Below are 25,347 nucleotides of genomic sequence, written 5' to 3' on the forward strand. Positions count from 1 at the left end.
ATTAATCAGCAACTTTTTGGGGGTCCAGGTTTTTTTTTTTTATATATATACCCTGTCAGGTTGTGTGTCTGCTGCCCCTCACTGCTAATCAGTGTTGCATCACTGCATCACTGATCTGCAGTTTTTTTTTTTTTGGAGAGTGCAGTGGGGTTTTGTTTTTACACCCACGTTGCTTGTGTGGGTGTCCTGTGGCCGCTGAGCGCTGATCAGTGACGTACAATCACTGAACAGCATTTTTGGCACAGGGTTGATATCATTTTTTTTTCTGCAGTTTTTTTAAATAGTTTTTTTTTTGGAGAGTGCTGTGGAAATTTTTTTTAAATTGTTTTTACACCCACGTTGCTTTTGTGGGTGTCCTGTGGCCGCTGATCAGTCACGTACAATCACTGAAAAGCATTTTTGGCACAGGTTGATATAATTTTTTTTCTGCAGTTTTTTTTTAAATTGTTTTTTTTTTTGTTTTTACACCCACGTTGTTTTTGTGGGTGTCCTGTTGCCTTTGAGCGCTGTTCAGTGACGGACGTTACTGACCAACATCTGTGCTCAATTTTTGGCGGAGGACCTTTTTTTTTTTAACCCCTTCAATTTTTTTTTTTTATTGGGATCAAATTCTTCTGCACTACATACACACTACACACTACATACCCCCCGTGTTGAAATAAAGTTTGTACCCCCCCCCCTACACTATACACGTGTTGAAACATTACACTTACAGAAACACAAAAATAAAAATGGCATCCCAAATGTCATCCCAAATGTCATCCCAGTCATCCAGAAGAATGTATTCAGCGGAGGAGGCATATGCCATGCTTGCCTCTGACTCTGACACAGCCAGTGATGCAAGCGGGAAATTTGAAGGATTCGCCTTAAGCTCCTCTTCCTCCTCTGCTGATGAGGGACCCCCTCAAAGACGCCCACCACCAGACAATTTTGAGCCCCAGGTTCCTGAGTTTTTGGCCATCCCAGGAATCCAATTTGATTCAGCAGGTCTCAGAGAAATTGACTTTTTCAAATTATTTTTCTCTGATGATTTTATAAATTTAATGGTGGACCAAAGTAATTTATATGCCCAGCAGTTTATTGCTCAAAACCCCACGTCATCATTTGCTAGGTGGACCCCTGTAGATGCAGTAGAGATGATGACGTTTTGGGGTCTGGTGTTACATATGGGCATAGTAAAAAAGCCAGAAATTAGGCAATATTGGAGTACAGATGTTCTGTACAGCACCCCATTTTACCGTATGGCCATGACTCGGGCTCGTTTTGAGATAATCCTTAAATTTTTACTTTACACCGATAATACACTGTGCCCACCCAGAGATGATCCCACCTTTGACCGGCTATTCAAAGTCAGGCCGGTCATTGATCATTTCAGTGCCAAATTTCCAGAAATGTACATCCCTGAAAAATTTATTTGTATTGACGAGTCCCTTATACATTTTAAAGGAAGGGTTAAATTCCGCCAGTACCATCCCAGTAAGAGGGCAAGGTATGGCATAAAAATGTATAAGCTGTGTGAAAGCACCTCAGGGTACACCCACAGGTTTAGGGTATATGAAGGGAAGGATTCAAGAATTGAACCGCCAGAATGCCCCCCCTCCCTCGTAGGTGTTAGTGGAAAAATTGTCTGGGATTTAGTGCACCCCTTCCTGGATAAAGGTTATCACCTCTATGTGGATAACTTTTACACTAGCATCCCCCTGTTTAAGGCACTTGGTTCAAGAGGTACAGCAGCTTGCGGTACTGTGCGTAAGAACCAAAGAGGCCTCCCAAAAACGCACATTGCCCAAGTAATGAGAAGGGGTGAAAGCAGGGGTATATGCACCGAAAATATGTTGTTGGTCAAATATAAGGACAAGAGGGATGTCCTTATACTGACAACAATTCATGGAGACAGTACCACCTCCATCCCTGTACGAGGTACCAGTACCCACACCTCAAAACCTAATTGTATCCTAGATTACAATAGGTACATGGGCGGAGTGGATCTTTCAGATCAGGTACTGAAGCCGTACAGTGCCCTGCGGAAAACAAATATCTGGTACAAGAAGCTGGCCGTGTATATCATCCAGATGGCACTGTATAACGCTTATGTGCTATTCCGTTCTACCAGCCAGAGGGGGACATTTATGCACTTTCAAGAGGAAGTCATAAAGGGCCTAATATTTGGGAACCAGCAGGCAGAGGGCCCCAGTACTTCTAGTACTGGCCCCCGTATTGTACCAGGGCAGCATTTTCCTAACGAAATCCCCTCCACTGCAAGAAAGGGCAGGACACAAAAAAGGTGCAAAGTTTGCTATAAAAAGGGAATAAGAAATGAAACTATTTTCCACTGTGAAACTTGCCCCGACAAACCCGGCCTATGTATAAAGGAGTGTTTTAAAATATACCACACATCTATGGATTATTAGGTTCATCATTTCACCGTGCTTCGGGGGTCTTGCTAATGCCACATAGCACCCACCATTCATTCCACCAGAATCTGAGCTGCAAAATCCAAAAATCACTCCTTCCCTTCTGAGTCCTGCCATGCACCCAACTGGTATTTTTTGGTCACATATGAGGCATTGCCATACTCGGGAGAAATTGGGGCACAGATTTTGGGGTGCTTTTTCTCCTTCATACCTTCTGAAAATGAAAAATTTTGAGCCAGAACTGCATTTTTGTGTAAAAAAATGTAATTTTTCATTTTCACTGCCCAGTTGTATCAAAATTGGTGAAACCCCTGGGGGTTTGAAATGTACACTATACCCCTAGATGAATTCCCTGAGGGGTGTAGTTTGCAAAATGGGGTCACTTGTGGGGGGGTTCCACTGTATTGGTGCTTTGGGGGTCTTGCTAATGCGACATAGCACCCACCAACATTCCACCAGAATCTGTGCTGCAAAATCCAAATATCACTCCTTCCCTTCTGAGTCCTGCCACTTTTTGGTCACACATGAGACATTGCCGTACTCGGGAGAAATTGGGGCACAGATTTTGGGGTGCTTTGTCTCCTTCCTTCCTTGGGAAAATGAAAAATTTTGAGCCAGAACTGCATTTTTTGTGTAAAAAATTTAATTTTTCATTTTCACTGCCCAGTTGTACCACAATTGGTGAAACCCCTGGGGGTTTGAAATGTACACTATACCCCTAGATGAATTCCCTGAGGGGTGTAGTTTGCAAAATGGGGTCACTTGTGGGGGGGTTCCACTGTATTGGTGCTTTGGGGGTCTTGCTAATGCGACATAGCACCCACCAACATTCCACCAGAATCTGTGCTGCAAAATCCAAATATCACTCCTTCCCTTCTGAGTCCTGCCACTTTTTGGTCACACATGAGGCATTGCCGTACTCGGGAGAAATTGGGGCACAGATTTTGGGGTGCTTTGTCTCCTTCCTTCCTTGGGAAAATGAAAAATTTTGAGCCAGAACTGCATTTTTTGTGTAAAAAATTTAATTTTTCATTTTCACTGCCCAGTTGTACCACAATTGGTGAAACCCCTGGGGGTTTGAAATGTACACTATACCCCTAGATGAATTCCCTGAGGGGTTTAGTTTGCAAAATGGGGTCACTTGTGGGGGGTTCCACTGTATTGGTGCTTGGGGGGTCTTGCTAATGCGACATAGCACCCACCAACATTCCACCAGAATCTGAGCTGCAAAATCCAAAAATCACTCCTTCCCTTCTGAGTCCTGCCATGCACCCAAATGGTATTTTTTGGTCACATGTGAGGCATTGCCGTACTCGGGAGAAATTGGGGCACAGATTATGGGGTGCTTTGTCTCCTTCCTTCCTTGTGAAAATGAAAAATTTTGAGCCAGAACTGCATTTTTGTGTAAAAAATGTAATTTTTCATTTGCACAGCCCAGTTGTATCAAAATTGGTGAAACCCCTGGGGGTTTGAAATGTACACTATACCCCTAGATGAATTCCCTGATGGGTGTAGTTTGCAAAATGGGGTCACTTGTGGGGGGGTTCCACTGTATTGGTGCTTCGGGGGTCTTGCTAATGCGACATAGCACCCACCAACATTCCACCAGAATCTGAGCTGCAAAATCCAAAAATCACTCCTTCCCTTCTGAGTCCTGCCATGCACCCAAATGGTATTTTTTGGTCACATGTGAGGCATTGCCATACTCGGGAGAAATTGGGGCACAGATTTTGGGGTGCTTTGTCTCCTTCATTCCTTGTGAAAATGAAAAATTTTGAGCCAGAACTGCATTTTTGTGTAAAAAAATGTAATTTTTCATTTTCACAGCCCAGTTGTACCAAAATTGGTGAAACCCCTGGGGGTTTGAAATGTACACTATACACCTAGATGAATTCCCTGATGGGTGTAGTTTGCAAAATGGGGTCACTTGTGGGGGGGTTCCACTGTATTGGTGCTTCGGGGGTCTTGCTAATGCGACATAGCACCCACCAACATTCCACCAGAATCTGAGCTGCAAAATCCAAAAATCACTCCTTCCCTTCTGAGTCCTGCCATGCACCCAAATGGTATTTTTTGGTCACATGTGAGGCATTGCCATACTCGGGAGAAATTGGGGCACAGATTTTGGGGTGCTTTGTCTCCTTCATTCCTTGTGAAAATGAAAAATTTTGAGCCAGAACTGCATTTTTGTGTAAAAAAATGTAATTTTTCATTTTCACAGCCCAGTTGTACCAAAATTGGTGAAACCCCTGGGGGTTTGAAATGTACACTATACCCCTAGATGAATTTCCTGAGGGGTGTAGTTTGCAAAATGGGGTCACTTGTGGGGGGTTCCTAACTTTTAGCATCTTATGGTGCCTAGAAACCTACATGGTGCCTAAAAAATAATCTCATAAAAAGGAGGCTCCAAAATCAAGTAGGTGCTCCTTCTATTATGAAGCCTGTGGTTTGGTCAACGTGCACACTAGGGCCACATATAGGATATTTATGAAAACAAAAGAATTGGGGGAATCAATTTTTAGTCACATTTCTCTAGTAAAATCTACTGTGTTCCTTAGAAAAATGTATTAAAATTGCAAATCTGCAAAAAAAATGAAATTTTGAAATTTCACCTACACTTTGTTTTAATTCCTGTGAAACACCTAAAGGGTTAACAAACTTCCAAAATGCTGTTTTGAATACTGTGAGGGGTGCAGTTTTTGAAATGGCATCATTTATGGGGGTGTCTCACATACAAGTCCCTCAAAGTCACATCAGAACTGAACTGGTCCCTAAAAAAATCAGTGTTTGAAATTTTCTTGAAAATTTGAGAATTTGCTATTCATATTGTAAGCCTCCTAGTGTCCAAAAAAATTAAAAGGAAGTTGAAATAATGATGGAAACATAAAGTAGACATATGGTCTATGTTAGTTATTAACTATTTTGAGTGGTATGATTATTTGTCTCACAAGCAGAAAATTTAACATTTTGCAAATTGCTAAATTTTCCATTTTTTTACGACATTTTGGTATTTTTCACAAAAAAACACAGACTGTATCGACCCAAATTTACCACTAATTTGAAGTACAATGTGTCACGAGAAAACAATCTCAAAATCACTGGGATAAGTAAAAGCAAAAAAAAGTTATCCCCACTTAAGTGATACATGTCAGATTTGAAAAAAAGGGCTCTGTCAGGAAGGCAAAAACTGGCTGTGTCAGGAAGGGGTTAAAGGAATAATTAATAAAGTACCAATTTTATTAAACGAAAAATTATATATTCTTAGGTGTGCATCCATAGCGCAAATCTTTTCTTGGTAACTGATAATATTAGTTATGATAATATTAATAATAATAATTCTACCATGAAAATAAATAGATTACCATTTTACCAAGGGGACAGATGTAATAGCCTCCAATTGCAGCCGCTGTGCAGGATTCTGGGGCAAACTCAGACTCAGGGGCAATTATTTAATTATTTATTTTGATAATGTTGCCCCTTTTAAAAAAAAATCGGAGTTTGCCCAGCATTCTACACGGCTGCCAAATTCGGAGACTATTACATCTGCCCGATAGAGTTAAATTATAAATCCCTTTAAAGATATAACTGTTGCAGAATGTATGTAAACAAGAAAACGTTTGAATTAACATTTGAATAGTTAAATGATGATGTATTAATATAAACAAAAAAATGTTTTATATAAAAAACATATACATTTTAATTTTGATTTACAGTAAATTGTGGTAGTAAATATATAGTAAATTTGAACATAAATTTTATTTTTATGAACCCAGATTTACTTGTGAAAATAATAAAGGGTTCTAATGTTGTTATGCAACCATATTTTGCATATGATGGTTCATGAATTTCCCATAAGGCAGTGTTGTCAGTCTGAATTTTACCAGCAGGTAAAAGATATTTCACTCTGCTCTACCATAAACCTCCTTGAGTGGAGTGTAAATGGGTGTTAAATGCACAGAATGCAGTTGCATTACGGCTTACATAGGACACCGGGTAAATGGGTGGCTGACAAACAATGTCTAGGTTGACAGTCAATACATCGATGCCAAAAGGTCAACATGAACTAAATCGACATTGACAAAAGGTCAACACAAGCAATAGGTTGATATGACATGGGCAGGCACACGAAAAGGTCAACATGAGTTTTTCACAATTTTTGATCTCCATTTTCATGCTTTACCATGTGGAATCTGACTGGGAATGGTAAAGTGTACTGAAGGCCTGATTCAAATCCATTCCGCACTGCATGCATTCGCACGCAGTACCATTGTTGTGCGTCTGCGCATGCGCAGGCGGGTATCTGCGCATGTGCAGGCGTATGGTGCGTGCACCCATGGCGAACTTTCGGGTCGCCGGGTGCACGCACCCATTCCGGCGTGGGGGGGGGCGGAGATGGGCGGGGGGCGCCGGGCTGCCCCATTACCATATGGGAACGCCCAGCGTTCCATGGACATTCCCATGGGCTGGGCGTTCTCATGGTAATGAGGCAGTGACGCGGGTGTGGGGGGCGGGTAGCTGACATCACCGGATGTCAGCTGCCCGCCCATATCCACGCCAGCGTGCACGCTAATGTAAGTAACTAAAAAGTCACTTATATATGCGTGCACGCTAAACATCATTCGATGGTCGGTGACCATCTAAAGATGTGGGCGGTTACCCGAGCCATGCGAATGGATGTTTATGCAAAACATCCATTCGCAGCTGTTCGAGCGAAGCCGCACTTTGAAGGGGCGGCGGGGGGGGGGGGGGGGGGGGGCGATCGTTCACCGGGCTGGGGTTTGGTGGACTCGCAAGGCTGCGAATTCACAGCCTTGCAAATCAACCTGAATAAACCCCTGAGTGCTGCGGCAGTGGAGCGAGGCACCTGACATGAAGCATGGTGAGCCATGCGAGGGATGTGGTCAAATAATTGGGGGTCCACTTGCAAAAGTGTCGACAAAAAAAAGTGAAAAACAAATGTCATGTATTCACCTTTTCCATGTCTACCTTTTGCTTTTGAAGATGTCAATGTCGACCCGTTGCATGGCAAGCTCTGTGAAGTCTTCTGGAATGGGGTTTAGGTGATATTATTTGCGCACTATTTTAGCTGTGGGAAACCCTGCTGCCCTCTGCTGACCAAAAGAAAGAGCAACACTTACTCTTGTAAATTGGACCAAATGTGTTCAGGTCTGCAGAGGTGGGGCAAGGGTATCACAGCTGATATGTATTAAAAAATTTGGACCCGTGATGGGAATTTAATTAACCAGGAGAAAATTTTATTGTACATAAAACAACAATTTAAAAGTGCAAGTGCAGATTGTAATAAAAGTGCAAATGCAATACCAATTCATATGAACAATGTATGACAATTTATACCATACAACACAATGAATTCATATGAACATAATAAAAACAACAGTTTTTATACCATATAGAACGACAGGGTGGATATCAAAATATTGGTTTCACCATATGAGGTGGGTGCGGTGGGCTTGGTGCTTATTGCAGATGGTAAGACTCGGGGAAGCAACGGAGTGCACCACCGCACAGGCTTTTTCAATATCGATACCAGTTGGATATAATGCGGAAGTGCCGCACACGTGCAGGAGATGGAGACTAATTGTAAGGGTTTAAAATCAGAATCTTCAGAGTATTGGCATCCACGTCTGAAGAAGGAGTTACCTCCGAAACATGTTACGCGGGATGCCAATACACTGACGGGAGATAATCCAACTGGTATCGATATTGAAAAAGCCTGTGCGGTGGTGCACTCCGTTGCTTCCCCGGGACTTACCATCTGCAATAAGCACCAAGCCCACCGCACCCACCTCATATGGTGAGACCAATATTTTGATATCCACCGCGTCGTTCTATATGGTATAAAAACTGTTGTTTTTATTATGTTCATATGAATTTATTGTGTTGTATGGTATAAATTGTCATACATTGTTCATATGAATTGGTATTGCATTTGCACTTTTATTACAATCTGCACTTGCACTTTTAAATTGTTGTTTTATGTACAATAAAATTTTCTTCTGGTTAATTAAATTCCCATCACGGGTCCAGATTTTTTAATACATATCAGCTGTGATACCCTTGCGCCACCACTGGAGACCTGAAAACATTTGGTCCAAGCTCTGTGAAGTGATAATGTGGCTGGTACTTCACCGGCCAATCAACTCCTAACTGTGAAGTTACAGGCTTGGTTTGAAAAATGACAGGTAGGAGCTGATTGGCCGGTGATAAAGACCAGATACTTTATCACTTCTCCGAGCTTAATAAATCTACCCCACAGTCTAATCCTAATGTCATTGTTCAATAGAATTTGACAGCGTTGTGTTTCATATACTGTACATGGAAATGTAAAAGCCTGAAAGATGCAAGTGCCCATTTTTTTTAAAATAGCAATAATGTAAAAGGTTTTGTCTTTTAAATTACTGCCATTAAAAAAAAAAACAAGCAAACTCAAGAGTCCCACACCATAGCCTGCTCATCACAGCCTTTTACATAGCTTCCCTGGTATTATAGTATCATGCATTACTGTAATGGGGCTAATTATAACAGACTTTGGTTTGGTGGTCGGCATACACTGGGTCGACACCCATAGGTTGACAGGCCATAGGTCAACACCTATAAAAGGTCGGCATGGCTTAGGTTGACATGGACTTTTTAGTGGACATGACAAAGATCAACGTGAAAAGGGTTGACATGGTGTTTTTTGGGGTATCTACTGTATGTCGACTTACATCGACATGGACACTGTCTAAATGTACCGCGTCCCCTGGCATGGCTCGCTTCACTCGCCATGCATCGGCACGATGCCTCGATATGCACAGCACACTATTTTATTCTCTCTCCGTGCCCTAGTGGATGGTAGAGTATTTGCAAAAAATCCTTTAAAAAACAATGTCGACCTTTGTTATGTCAATCTATAGTCCATGTTGACCTAATCCATGTCGACCTTTATAAGCCGACCCAAAGAACGTATCCACACTACACTGACTGTGAAGCCTAATGGTGGTGAGATGCACATGTATCATTCAATTGTACTGGCGTTATACCTTATCAGCTCCCATTCAGGAATAACCCATATAATCTATATACGTGGTTCTCATTTTCATTTTCTCTATTTGCCCTCAGTAGCATATTTACTTTTTTATTTTTTATTTTATTATATACAGGAAAGCTGATGTATTTTGTTGGGTCAGAAATGATTCCACCAGCTTCCACAGACAGAATTCCTGAAAAGTATTGATGTGCTGTTCAGTGAACTGAGGGGTTTTGTGTGTAATTGAGTTAAAGTTTGGAATCAATTTGGGGTTCTGAGAGGGATAGAGTCCCAGCTCTGGTCAGTTGTCTGTATGGATCTCATGTTTTAAAACCAAACTCAGGTTTTGGATTGCATGTAAAAATGTACAAATTACATGAGTTTAGCTGTTTTTATTGATTTTTTTCTTTTTAAAAGCAATGATTTTTAGTGATTTTAAAGAAAACCAAAACTAAACCAACAAATGAATCTAATACCCCTTTCACACCGCACTTGTTAAATGGTATATTGACGTTTTTTTCACATTTCCACACGTTTAAGGCTGCAATGGGAAAGTGCCAGAGTTGATTTACCGGTTAAAGATAACTAGTATTTCAAAAAGTTTAAAAAGCAGAGTCCTACACGTTTCAAAACCGTTTTTTAATGCAGTGAGAATGGCTCTGATAAGGTATTTAGTAAAAACAACAGATTACAGACCTGTGATAGGCTGTCCCCTGCATTCTGTCTTGAAACGTGTTCAGGGGATTAAACGGGTTGACTGATGTGAATGGTACTTAAACGGTATTCAAAACGGTAATCTACTGGTCTGCAATGTGAAGGCTCAGACCCATTTTAAATACCATTTAAAAATACCGGTTTTTGAAAAGTTTTGGCAGTGTGAAAGCGGTATAAACTAAAACAATTGAGGATGGTTTTGATAAAACAAAACACAATGATAAATTAGAACCAAAACACGGGTGTCCACGTTCATCTCTACTAAAAACATGACTTTTGGGGGTTACTTGAAGACTTGAGAACCACTGGCCTATATTATGCATTCATATCTGGGATGGAGGAAAATGGATAGTATAGCATATTCAGGATTTTCTGTACAACATTATACTTTATAGCTCTGTGATGAGTCCTGCTGCTGATTCTAATACAGTTCTAAGGGTTACTTTCGTTCAGCTTGCACCATGTCTAAAGGTTACTCCCATACAGATAGAATTCATCATCCAGTTCATGTGTGTGAAGTACATATATTGCATGTGTCAAAATGCCTGAATGGTTAAGTCCACTCTCACATGCATTCCAATTCATTACACTGTACTCGCAGGTTGGACCTGACACTAGAATAAGCTTCATTGAAATTAGCATAATTCAATCATACACAATGCAGGAACATAAAGGGCCTGATTTAGAGCAACACGCAATGCTGATATTCATGAAGTTGGAGCAATTTTTCCCTAAAAACTCTTAAAAGTACATGCATTACACAGTGGTTCTTATTTTGGCTGCAAATTTTGCAGCCTTGCGAGTTCACTAGAAGACACCCGACCCCCCATCCATTCGCAGCCTTGGGTGCGTGGGTGAAATCACTCGATGGTCAGTGACCATCAAATTATTTCTTCAGCGCTTGCAGATCTGAGACACCTCTATGGTGTCACACACTTGAGAGCGCCCTGTGCGGGCAGCAGGCGGGCAGCTGACATCTGCTGACATCATCTTCCCGCCCTCCGCACGCGTGTCATCAGGGAGTTACCATGAGAACACCCAGCGTTCTCATGGAAATGCCCATAAAACGCTCTGCAGATGCCCACAGGCAAACAACTTCCCTTTTAAAGAAGCCATGACTCAAGGGCTGGAGCTACACACTTCTATCCCAACTCCCCTGAGTGACATCATGACGGCCCCAGCTGGCAGCCAAAGTAACGAGCACACGCCTTGCCCTCAGGCGCTTAACCAGTGAGAGGTGGAAGAGAACCAAAGAAATAAAGGTCCAGCACCCAATCCCTAGTAGTGACCACAGAGACAACTAGGATGAGATACGATGTAACAGAGTCAATCAGAAACAATATCGATTGTAACATTACAGTGCATACAATTTACCCACATAAACAAACAGTATAAAGAAAAAATGACAATAAGCACCATAGTACTCAGGTCTAAACCTTAATCATGTATAAACAAAGGATATGTCATGAAGTTAAAAATCAACATATATTTATATAGTACATGTTTAAATAAAGCACGTACATAGAGGATATTAAGTGAGTAGGCTAATAATTCAGTGCTAGTGACATAAAAGGATGACGTATGCTGTAAGGCTAAAAACATTAAGAAGAATGTAAATAAAAAGTGTGTTTATGTATAAAATAGAAATACAAACCCTCCCCGATCTATTTACGTGCATTACAGGTAACCCATAACGATTTAAACTATATTGTGTGTACAATCTATGAAAAATAAGTAACTGGTATGTGTATTTAAACTAGATTTATTTTAATTCTGAAAAAATGGGTATACTCGAGATGGGGTACTCAGAGTAGGAACAGGCGCCCTGTGGGGTGTGGTGCCAAGCTGCTCCTGCTTAAGGGGTGTTAACCCTCAGGTGGGTATAAAGGAAAGAAAAAAGGAAGTGGAGCGCTGAAAACGGAAAAATTGGATATTACAAATATGATTTAATAAGTAGGAATTTAAAATAATAGTAATAAAAAGACATCAATGACAATGTATGTATAAAAGAATTTTAGGACATGGATGATACTTATGTCTCTGTGATGCTGCTGTTAATGTCCCAAGGGATGAGGGGCTCCTTGATCCGATGGATTGTGCCCTGTAAGGATGGTGAAGGCAATATACCGTCCTGGATTGCCAAAAGTGACGCTGGAGGATGATCTGATTCCCAAATGGATATGGGGTCCTCACTATGTTGCGATTTTTGTAATCCACAGTAGGTTGGCTCACGCTGGAGGATGATCTAATTCCTGAATTTTGGAAAAGTCCTCACAATGTATGCGGAACTTGTGGTCCACAGTGGAAGAAGGTGGAAGTCCCCAATGGGGGGGGGGGGGGGAGGCAATCCGGAATAGGTGGCAATGAAAGGGGATTCCAGGGATGGGCAGGGAGTATAGCAGCAATAAACAGAGATCCTTCAAAGTCCAGGTTAAAAGTAGCAAGTGCTGCCTAACAAGTTTCGTCGTGACCTCACGACTTTATCAAAGGTAATTCCTACTTATTAAATCATATTTGTAATATCCAATTGATCCATTTATTTTAATTCTACATTACTGTAGGTCAAAATTACCTTATATAAGGTATGTGATAATATTAGATTCAAAATAATTGGTGAACTTCATATACTTTCAACTCTTTTAAGAGTCTCATGTGGGCTAATGGTGTTAATGGTGTTAAAGATCCACCAGGCTTCCACTTGTAACAGTTTCCCTGCTCTACTCCCGACGTAGGCTTTTAGGGACATGTGAAATGACTTGTTGCCTCAGGTCCATCAATGCGTGGCCTGTGTATGCAAACTGTCTTACCACAGGTTGTTCTGATAATGGCCAAAATGGCAGACTTAATAGTTGATCTACTGTATGTAGGGCCATAATTTCCCCTGTAGATGTAGTAGTAGTAGTAGTAGTAGCAGTAGCAGTAGTAGTAGTAGTAGTATGTGAGTGAGTGTGTGTGTGTGTGTGTGTGTGTGTGTGTGTGTGTGTGTGTGTTTTGGCAATGAAGGGATTCCTTCGGCATTGTTATCTGCAATTTCTGAATTAAGAAGAACAGCAGTAGTATACAGTAACACGCTGCGGAATGTATGTGCACTATACAAATAACTTAATTGATAGCTGAGTATGGCAGAATGCAAGGAAGGAGCCATGTGGAAGCATCTGAGTTCTGCTGGGTGTTGCACTGCAGTACAATCAGAGCATAATTGTAGCTGCAATTGTAGGCACTAGTTGCACGCTTATCTTTCAAGTCAGCATTCCAGAAGTATGAAGAAATAGCATGTTTATACACCAAACAGGAAGCATAGTAAGCCAGACACTTGCATCACCTCACCTGACAGATGTGTTTTTTAAATTAGTAAGTTTATTTAAGGCTTTTTGTGGAATGTGTGTTGACAATAATAAAAAGTATTGATAGTACAATCAAATTGTTTTCTCCCAGGTTAAATGAGAATTACAGAACATCTAATAGGACACAGATTGGGACAGCATGTGTGCCCCGGAAGCAGAGCTCACATGAAACAAAACAGCAAGTTATCTAACGTATAATAACAAGTTAGCTAAGCATAAAACTGTCACTGTTCTCGGCTAATAAATGGTTTGGCCAAGGGGGAGACAGGCTAAATCAATCTGGGAGTAAATGTTAAGCAGTATGAAGGAACGGATTTTAGTGCTTTTAGGGTGAAAACCATTTATCTCTGTCCTATTGTATTTCCCATGCTTCAGGTAGAATCCATACACTGGCCTCCTGCTTGGCTCCAGTCAGGCTCCAGCCTTGATTAATGGCAGATGGAAATGTCTACAAGTCTCGTTACCTCATGATAAACTACAACAGAAACATAGGTCTCAGGAAACATAAACCTATTATTATTACTTCAAAACATACTCTGTATTATTATCATTACTATTACTACTACTACTACTGTCTCTTGTAAAACTTTACATTTAGAGGAAAAAACTAACATAGAGTGAGTACAGTATATATTAATTTTACACATCTAAATGTAAGAAGTATATAAGTTAACATGCCGTCGATATATATTCATATAGTAATGGCTAATGTTTTTTTGTTCTGTTTGCAGCAGATTGTTGATGGAAATTAGTTAATTGTATAACTTGTCCTTCGATTGTCTGCACTCGGGGTCAGACTGGCCCACAGGGGTACATGGAAACACCAGGTGGGCCCCACTGCCTGGGGGCCCAGCTCCTCCTCTTGGTAGTAGGTTCCAGGCTGTGAATTTGAATTATACTTTGTACATATGTTACTGTATATCACAGGTCTGTAGTGTATTTTTACAGTGCATTATTGTTATTAATCTGAAACATTATCATGTATACAGTGGCGTAACTATGGAGGGTGCAGGGGATGCAACTGCTATGGGGCCCGTGGCCCTGCATGCAATCCCCTGCACCCTTTTATTGTATTTAAGTAACGCTGCATGCATAGGCAGTCTTTACCCTACCCTCTTCCCTTCCCTGTCAGCGGCAGTGTGCGTGGCATAATGTAAAGGGAGAAGAAGTGGTCCGGCTGTTCCAGCCTCTCCCTCCCTGTGCCCCTCCCTTCTCTATCGCTGCTGGGGCTCGACGTCACTATCTAGTGACCAGCCCCAGCGTGAATCACGCAGCACCTCTGATACTGTCTGCACCGTCAGGTTGTTCCAGACTCCCTCCCGTTCTCTCTCCCCTCCCTATTGCTGCCTGGGCTCATGCACCGTCTGGCTGTTCCAGCCTCCCTGTCCGCCCCCCTCCCCTCTCTATCGCTGCCGGAGCTCATGCACTATCCGGCTGTTCCAGCCTCCCTCCCTGTCCCCCGCCCCCCTATATTGCTCCCGGGGCTCGATGTCATCTAGTGACCAGCCCCGGCGTGAATCACGCAGAACCCACCCTGTTCGGAAGTACGGGAGCTACCTGCAGTTGAAGAAGAGAGAGGATGATTGGCAGACTCAGAGCTAGCACAGTCTACAGCAGCTGAAGCCCTGCGCCGACAAGGTGACCCTGCAGAGTGTGGGGAAGTACTGTCTCCCCACACTTCTTGAAAAACCCTCGCACTATTGCTTCCCTTTTTTCTCTCCTGGATATTCTCTCCCACTCTTTCTCACACCCCTCCTTTCTCCACCCCTACCTCTCTGACACCCTCTTTATCTGTCACTTCTCTCTCTCCTTAACCACCCCTCTGTCTCCCCTCTTTTTTTTCCCCAACACCCTCTTTGACTGGGGGGGAGGGGCCCTTTTCAACATTTTGCTATGGGGCCCCAAAGGTGATATTTACGCCTCTGCATGTATACTCCAGCAGTATTTACTAAGGATAATAGCCAATGCACTCACTTATGGTTAGGCAACCAATGTGGTGGCATGACACGCCCCCTCTGGAGACTGGTCACACCCCCTAACATGGGCCCCTACTGCTGCATTCCCCCGATGGGCCCTTATTCCCCCAGCTCAACACTGTGATTAAATATGTCTGCTGCGTTTTGCTGGGTACACACTATGCGAAATCTGGTTAAGTACAGTGGCGGTTTTTACCTATGGGCTGCAGCCCCCCAGGTAAAATCCACCACTGTAATGAAGCCAGATGCAGTCTGTTAGACTGCACTGGCTTCACTGTGACTGGCAGTGATTTTCTATTGAAAGTCCGACCTGCCAGTCACCAAGGCAGTCCCATTGGGAGGTATTCCCTCCCTGCGGAATGCCTAAATTGGTACTGCACAAACGCTGGTCCCGGTGCCAGTCATTTGTATTGTACAGGCGCCGGGACCATGATTACTTCTATGGGCTGTTGCTGAAGCAGCCCATAGAAGCTGGCCGCATGCGCAGTACAGAGGTTTGTACTGCGCATGTGCCAGTCTCTTTCATCAGAGCACAGGCGTTGGGAACTCTATCTGCAGGGACCGGCGGCGGCAAAAGGGGAGGGGTCCTGCATCGCAGTCAGGGGCAGCCCCCCTCCCCAGAAAAGGTACGGACCACCACTGGTTAAGTATATCGATGAATTATATATTTTAAGTACATCTGTGACGATTTGGTACTGAAAATATTCCCGTGAACATTTAAAATACAAATATTATAAAAAATATATTTACCAATAATTTTAAACAAACCTTGGCCAATGTTAACCACCCACAGTAATGTATAAGTAAAAAGAGATTTCGGTACTTGTTTAGTTTTAAGGCGGCAGCATGGCCGCGCGTCTGAGTCCCCTTGCGGGGCTCGCTGCGCTCTCCCACCCTACAGGCTCGGTGGCTCGCTACGCTCGCCACGCTATCTAAAATCAACTCCATGCCAACTTGGATAGTGGGGGTATGAACTATCCATGTTGGCATGAAGTTTATTTAGTTTATTTAAGAAAGTTTGGCGAGCGCCGAACCCGGAAGTAGCGGGCGGCCATGCTGCCGCCGTGAAACTAAACAGGTTCCGAGATTTTTTTATTCAAATTGCTCCTAAATATTATAAATACAGATTTCTTATTCCTCTTCTTTAGCTAGTGATGTCACTTTGCTCAGGCTAGGGGGGCCCCCTAACAGAGGGGGGCAGGCTATAGAAGCTCTTGTGTCCTTCCCTTAATCTGGCTATGCTGCCTCCAGCTGGTGGCAGAGTGTAACTGTATCAAAAAAATTAAACTGTCCTGTGAAAATTGGGACAGTTGGGAAATATTTCGGTACTTGTGAGTTATCCGGGCTGCCGATTTTTTGATTGTATGCCTTAAGTTAAGGCATACAATCAGATGCGATGCGATGCGATATCGCATCGCACGTGACCATCGGATGCGATGACCCGATTTTTCCATAGGAATCAATGTTAAAATTGACTGAGTCCATTTTAACATGGAATTCAATGGGAAAAAGGGGTCCTTTTCATACCCCTACTATCCAAGTGGGCATGGAGTTGGATATAAACCTGTGGCGAGCGTAGCGAGCCACCGAGCCCGAAGCGTGGCCAGCGAAGCGAGCCCCGCGAGGGGACAGTATTCTGTGTCCCCTCGCGGGGCTCGCTACGCTCGCCACGCTTCGGGCTCGGTGGCTCGCTACGCTCGCCACAGGTTTATATCCAACTCCATGCCCACTTGGATAGTAGGGGTATGAAAAGGACCCCTTTTTCCCATTGAATTCCATGTTAAAATGGACTCAGTCAATTTTAACATTGATTCCTATGGAAAAATCGGGTCATCGCATCGCATCGCATCCGATGGTCGCATGCGATGCGATGCGATGTGCCCGATCCGACCCGATTTAGAAATCGGCAGCCCGGATAACTCACAAGTACCAATATTTCATATTCATTTCTCAGTTCTGAAGGCAGCTTAGTTTGTAACAGTCTCAAGAAGGCACATAGAATGAGCAGCAAACTTTTGATCGACAAATGGGCGAAAAAATTTAACTTCCAGTCTATTAGTGCACTGTAGCTTTATCTGGAGTTAAGTATTGTGGGGGTTGTTCATTAAGGATCTCAAAAGCAAAAACATGTTCATTTCAAGTGGGCCAAAAGTAACATGGGTAGAGAGTTAGATTTGGGTAAATTTTGTTTCTGTGCAGGGTAAATACTGGTTGTTTTATTTTTAAACTGCAATTTAGATTTCAGTTTGAACACATCACGTCTAAATGGGGGGGTATTCACTTCTGGACGATATTTCCGATAATCAGAAATATTATCCAGGACATATTCAATCCATTTTCGAATTAGCATTAATTTTCCCCCAAAAAATATGTGTATTCGCAGATCCATGTATTTTTCAATCTGAAGAGCTAAATGGGCATTGAATAGGTTGAATGTACATTTGAGCTATTCTTGTCAAAAAAGGACGATAATTCCAACAGGTGGAAATATTGACTGAGATTTAATACCCCCATATGTCTGCTTTTTCAGTGCTACTTGTCCTAACAATGGGCCTGATTCACGTTGACTCGCTAAGCAGCGTAAATTCACTGCTTAGCGAGTGGGTAAATGCTGCCTGCCGGCACTGCGAACGGCTGCCCCCTTCACCAGATGTACTGCCGCATTTGCATGCGAATGGCTGTGTACACTCACACCCACATTCACATGGGGGTGTGAGCCTACAGGGACACTAAATGGACCCTAAAAGGACAATTTATCCCTTGTATCTCTATTATGTAAATGACAGTAGATGTCACAACTCTTATGTGCAGTTCAGAAGTTTACAGTTATTTTTGGATAGGGAATTGCCAACATTGATAAAAGGCAGATAATTGTATTGACAAGACCATTTTGCTCCAGCACATATTAAGATTTCATTTTTCTCCTTTCTAAAATCTGTTGCTGGAATTTGTAATTAAAAAACGTATAATATATCCAAACGTCACTCTCCAGATTCATATGGAACAATAAACCACAGAGAATAGCTGTTAGCTTCCTCAAAATGCCCAGATCCCTGATGTTAAGTACTATTACTTGGCATCACAACTGAGCAAGATCACCACTTCCTTTGCCCCATCTGGTTCAATAGCTTGGATTGATTTAGAAACACAATTTTTAGGCCTCTGTTCGCTAGCCTCTCTTTGGAGTCTTAAAAAACCCCATAGACCTGCCCTCGTCGGCACCCTACCCTTGCTTAAATTTCACCTCTCACTGTGGGATAATGCCCTCTACAAATACAAACTATCCTCCTGCCCCTCTCCCCTCACCCCCATATGGGACAACCATGCTTTCCCCCCTGGAACTTCTCCTTCATCCTTCGCACAGTGGGCTAAATCTAAAATACGCTTTATCTCTGACCTATCTACCCAAAACTCATGGCTATCTCTGGCGGAAATAAAAGACAAATTTCCCTCACTGGCGCCCCCTCTGTTTGAATTCTTTCAAATCCGACATTTTCTCTCATCACTACCACAAACGGAGACGCTACGTGTCTTGACCCCCTTTGAGAGACTATGTGCAACGAACCCTCTCTCTAAGGGCATGATATCTCAGATATATAACTTACTAATCGACACAACTGCCCCTACACTTATCCGCCACGAATCAGAATGGGAAAGAGACTTGGGTGCCCCACCAGATGGGAAGTGTTGGGAGGACGTCCGCGAGAGTATTGCAAAATGCTCAATATTTACACGCATCAAGGAGACTACATATAAACTATATTATAGATGGTACCTTACCCCAGAAAAACTTTCCAAGATGTTCCCCACGGTTACACCGAACTGCTGGCGCAATTGCGGACAGAGAGGCTCGCTTCTCCATATATGGTGGTCCTGTCCAAGAATAGTCCCCTTCTGGGAAGAAGTTCATACTCTTATGAACTCTCTATCAGGCCTCGCTCTTCCCCTAGATCCATGGTCCTTCTTACTAGCCCACCCGTTCCAAGACATTGACCCTCCCCTGAATAAATTACTATCGCATATCCTAGTTGCAGCAAAACTGGTCATTGCCAAACAATGGAAATCTTCGGTTACCCCCCCCACTGGCACTACTAACTAATTATGTATGGTACATAGCCCACATGAAGAAGATAACCTATTTTCTCCATGATTGTCCCCACAAGTTTGACGATGTTTGGAATCCCTGGACAGCCACGATGTCCTCCCCCTCCACAAACATTCCAACAATTAGCAACTAGACCCCACACAAGTGACCTCCCTCCCGATCTCAAGAAGCCTTGAGACTTCCCCCCCCCCCCCCCCCCCCCCGCCTGGGACCCATCTCTTTCTTTTCCTCTCTGCTCTCTCTCACCCCTCCCCCCTCCATTCCCCCCCTCTCTTGCTTTCTCATCCTCCTCCCCATCCCTCCTCGCCCCCCCCAACGCAAGTGAACCTATTGTTTGATTTATACTCCTGAAATGCTTAAATACAAAATCTGTGAAGGCACTTCTATATCTGTTACATGTATGTTCAATCATTCATACTGTGTACTTTCACTTTGTTCAAAATAAAAAGTAAAAAAAAAAAGTATAGTATATAAATTCTCTGAATTTGAATTATATGCAGAAAATTCACTATGGGATGTTGCTATGGGCAACATCCCATATTGGATTATATGGGGAAAAATTTCATATGGGGTGTTGCTATGGGCAACCAATCAGAATCTACTGTACTTCTTATTTATTTAGCACCTTCTAGAAGATAATAGATAGTATCTGATTGGTTGCCCATAGCAACATCCCGTCTGAAATAAACCATCTTAGTAAATTACCCCCATGTGCGCAGTATAGATGTAGACAATAAGACATAGTGGTAATTACAGTATATCAGTTTACATTATCACAATGTACCAGTATATTTGAATATTTGATCCCTCATTATGCTCCACAATAAATAACTATGCTTCATATGTATTGTTTGACGCCATGGGAGGCACTATACATACCTGTCTAATTTCAGTATTATTGCTACCATTAATAATTGTGATATGAAGATGCAGATGAGCATCAAGCGTTAAAGCAGCAATTGAAGTAAAATTACTCTAATTAAGTAAGACAAGAACAGCAGGGTGTTTGTATCCCAACTCCTACATCTCTGAGCACATTCTCTTAATGGTCCTACACACTGGGCTATTTGTGGGCATTTTCTAAGCAATCTCACTAGATCACTTAGAAAATGCCCCTACCTCACTCCATGTGTAGGGACCACAGCAATGCATGGCCCCGCACCGAGCTATCCCACAGCGATTAATACCCAGCATGCTGAATAAATCTACTTAATCATCGGTCTCGCCGGAGAACACTGACACTGACTGATAGCTCAGCACAGAGCACTGACATACTGCTGTGTGCTAAGCAATCTTGCCGAGCGTTCTTATCGATCTAGCATTGCTCAGAACGCTCAGAAAATCTCCTTGTGTGTAGGTCCCTTTACTTTTGTGTTGTTTTTATATATTTCACTGGTCCTTGGTTGATTATTATATGGTACAAATAAAAGTTAAGTTATATACAGTTTTAGTGTGCCATTATAAGCTAACACTTAAGCTGGCCAACATGTACACCTTACGACTTATTGTCTGATCTGTTTGGTTGGAACAAAACTCTGGTAATAGCTGAATTACAGTTTTTGTCATTTGCTACCATAATAACAGATTTTTGTTCCAACCAGCCAGATCGGACATCTTTAGGTGTATAGCTAGCTTTCGTCTTATAGGTTCGGTATTGGTTGTCAGCAGGCTGCACCCCTAATCTAATTGATTGGTATAAATTATGGGGTTTGGGAGCTTAATATTCAGAATTGATAAAATGGTGGCAGATGTTTCAGTGTCTTTTGCTCCATGATAATATTGGTACATCTGCCTGTGTATACAGCTGACGTGCTGACCAATGCAGCTGCAGAAACCAACATCAATGACATCACATATGGGCAGGCCAATTAAAATGTTCTCTCAGTTGTGATGTCTGGTCAGACAAATAAAACCTGTGTGTGTGTTAAAGGCCAGAAAGTAAACTGTGTAACAATAATGCTCAGTAGGTGCCATATCACTGCATTAATAACATAAGCACTGTAAGTCACAGTGTGAAGTTGTTATCATGTGTTTAAAGAACTGGAAAGAATGTTGCTTTTTGTAAAACGTGTGCATGCTCACAGCCAGGTAGCAGAACTGTGTTACAATAATGTTCAGAAGGTGCCATACCACTGTACTGATATTATAAGCACCGTGCATTCTAAAGTAATCAATACATTTCAACCCTTGTCAGTAATCCTTGGTTATTAATTGTACTCTTGTTGTATGGATGGCCTTTTCTTGTAGAATCTCTATAACAGATTTTTGCAATGTTTTTTAATTGTAAATAAATCAATAAATAACCAAGTCTATCCTCCCTTGTCAGGAATCTTTTGCAGAGAGTGTATTCCTTTACTGGCTTTTGTCTTAGTGGCTGCAAAACAGATGAATTCCAGGAGATTGTATGTAATGCTAAAAGTACTTCAAGTGGTCGGATAATTGATTAAGCTGCCATTCTGTCTGCCACTGCTGTTTGATAATATTTTTAAGATGTACTATAGGTTTTCAAAGTGCTGTGTATTTGTGCTTCCTCTGCTTTGCTTAGTTTAACCAGACTGTGGTTAATAATACCACCATAGGCACAAATGCAGGTTTAGAATTACAGGTTGAGTATCCCTTATCCAAAATGGTCAGAACTAGATGAATTTTGGATAATGGATCACTCAGAATATTTTTACATTTCAATGATGTATCTTGAGGTATCTTGCATTTATATTGTATAAACACATCAAACACAAGAAATACACAAAAATATATTTTATTTGTGCACAAAATAAGGATTCAAAACATGAAACAAAGTTTATGTGCAATCTCAGGGACTGAATGTGAATGCCAAGCAATCATTTTCTTGCAGATATTTAGTGCCAGTTACATATCATGTCCCCAGTAGTGCTTTTAGCAAGAATTTAGGTACTTATTTCCTAGCACGGCGCCCCCGATTTTTATCACACTGCATCTTATGCAATCGCATCGCATGCAATATAGCGGCATGCGATGCGATGTGATTTTTAATTGTACAAGCACCCTAACGGGTGCTTACAATGTTAAATGCACCCCCATTGTCAACGCCACCCCCACTATCAAAGCCAACCCGAAGCGTGGCGAGCGCAATTATTACTTTGCATGTATTCCACGTCCACTCGCCACGCTTCGGGCTCGCCACTCTATCTAAAATCAACTCCACGCCGACGTGGATAGTTGATGTATGAAAAGGTCGTAGGACGCATACCACCGCCCCTCGCGAGCTCGCTGCGCTCGCCAAGCTTCAGGTTGGCGTTCATAGTGGGGGTGGCGTTGACAATGGGGGTGCATTTAACATTGTAAGCACCCATCAGGGTGCTTGTACAATTCAAAATAGCACGGTATTCTGTGTCCCCTCTGTGTCCCCTCGTGGGGCTCGCTACGCTCGCCATGCTTCGGGCGCGGTGGCTCGCTACGCTCGCCACAGGTTTATATCCAACTCCATGCCCACTTGGATAGTAGGGGTATGAAAAGGACCCCTTTTCCCATTGAATTCTATGTTAAAATGGACTCAGTCCATTTTAACATTGAATCCTATGGAAAAATCGGGTCCATCGCATCGCATCGCATCGCATCGCATGCGATATGGTCGGGTGCGATGCGATGCGATGGACCCGATTTCAAAATCGGCAGCCCAGTTACTACATAAGTACCTAAGAAATTATTTGTTCTCACTTTCTGGAATGTATGGTTTTCTGAATAATTTGGATAACGGATATTTGGATTAGGGATACTCAACCTGTATATGATTTTAGCTATTTTAAAAAAAAAACATAAGAATGAATACAGATCCAGAACTAAAATATGAGGGTCAGTACACATCTATAATAATAATAATAATAATAATAATAATAATACAAAGCAAATTTAATCATGACAATTACCGACAAAAAAATACTTTAGTAACTTACTAAACCAGCATTCTAAAGAACAATATAGTTTTTCATGATCTGTGGCTAGGTCTGTAATGACGGTTTTGTTATTATGCCTATGAAGCTGCACATCTGATTATGCTGCTTGGTGTGAGACGAGTACAGTGTCAAAGTCACTATGGTCAATGTATTTGGCATACAGTAGCTTGCAATTTTGAAAGACTGTCCTTTATTTCTGTGACCCAAAACTTTATCCCGATTCATTGGGAAAGGTAAGGTTGGGAGATATTGCAGTTTTGCATGCTGTGGACTGTTCATCATAAAAATTGGAATTTAAAACAAAAACACAAAAAACGGTGACATGTCCAGAGCCCCATTTAACCATTTCATGCCCTCGGTCTTACATCGATACCTCTGAGTTTGTAATATGTATGTTTGGATAAAGATATAGCTGCTAATTTTAAAAGGGTGTTGCAGATTAGGAAGTGGAAAAAACACTGAATCATTGTCCAGAAATCAATTTATTGAGAAAACTGTCCTGGCATGATGGTGGTGGCAGATAACTTAGAAATACAGCTCTTACCATTGTGAGTGTGTGAGCAGGGCCCTCCAATCTCTATGTCTGTCTGTAATCACCCAGTTTGTCTTATCACTGTTGATTCCAAATGTAAAATGCAATGGAATATACTGCGCTATACTGTATAATATATACTGTACAGGCCTTTTCTCTCGAACTTCAGTTACAGCTCTCTCTTGCTCAGTGACCTTCTATAGCAGCGGTGGGGAACCTCAGGCCTGGAGGCTGTATGCGGTCTGAGTGGCCCACCCACATGGCCGGTGGCTTTGCCGGGAGTCAAGTACAGGGGAATTCTCGCGAGAGGTCGGTAGTTCTCGCGAGATTCCTCTTAATCAACAGCAGCCATAGACTGTCAGTCCTATTCAGTCCTATTCCGCCGGTGCATGGGACGGCTGCAGCAGGACAGTTTGTAAGAGAAATTTTTACATATGGCCCCCGAAGGATTTTTCCCCATACAAACAGCCCTTGGCACAAAAAAGGTTCCCCACCCCTGCTCTATAGAATGCCCTAGTAGAATTCCAATTTTGATTCGCTACATCTCAGCTGTATTGTGTTGTAAGAATTGTTCTGCTAAGGGTTACCTGTGCTCTGTTGTTGTTTTTCAGTTACTGTAATGTTAAATTCAGTGTACCCTGTATTGTTCTAATGTGTGATATATATACAGTATATACGGTGCTGCAAACCACTTGGGGTGAATTAAAAATAAAATATAATAATAAAAAAAGCAAAGTGACTCAAAGGAGCAATATTTGAAAATGCATAAATGGGAATCGAGCCCATGACCTGTGAGGCAGTAATGCTAACCATTACACCATCCATATTGTTCTAATATGTGCTATATGTATTATCTATATATATATATATATATATATATATATATATATATCCACATTCTGCCTGCACTCGACTCAAGTGGGCAATGATGCAGGTGCCATCCCAAGCAATAAATACAATCCGGGTAGAGGGCGGCACTCCCAAGAAAAAGGCTCAACACAAAATTGTGATAAAAAACATGTGTATTATAGCGACGTGGGGTTTTCGGGGTGTCCCCCGCCCTCAGGGCAATACACACAAGAGAGAAGCAAAGATGCAGTGTAAACTTACCCATATAAGTACCCCCCAGGGTCTCCGTCTGCTCCCACGCCGTCCGGCACCGCCGTACATCACGCCGGAAGCTCTACAGACATCACTTCCAGGATTGCGGCACCCGGAAGCTGGAGCGCACTCTCATGCGTTCCAAATCTCCGTGTTCCTGCGTTCCACTCAGAAGATCAGTCTGGGCTAATCCGCGCAT

The sequence above is a fragment of the Crinia signifera genome, chromosome 1 (assembly GCF_055691185.1).
Source record: "Crinia signifera chromosome 1, ASM5569118v1, whole genome shotgun sequence".
Lineage (NCBI taxonomy): Eukaryota > Metazoa > Chordata > Amphibia > Anura > Myobatrachidae > Crinia > Crinia signifera.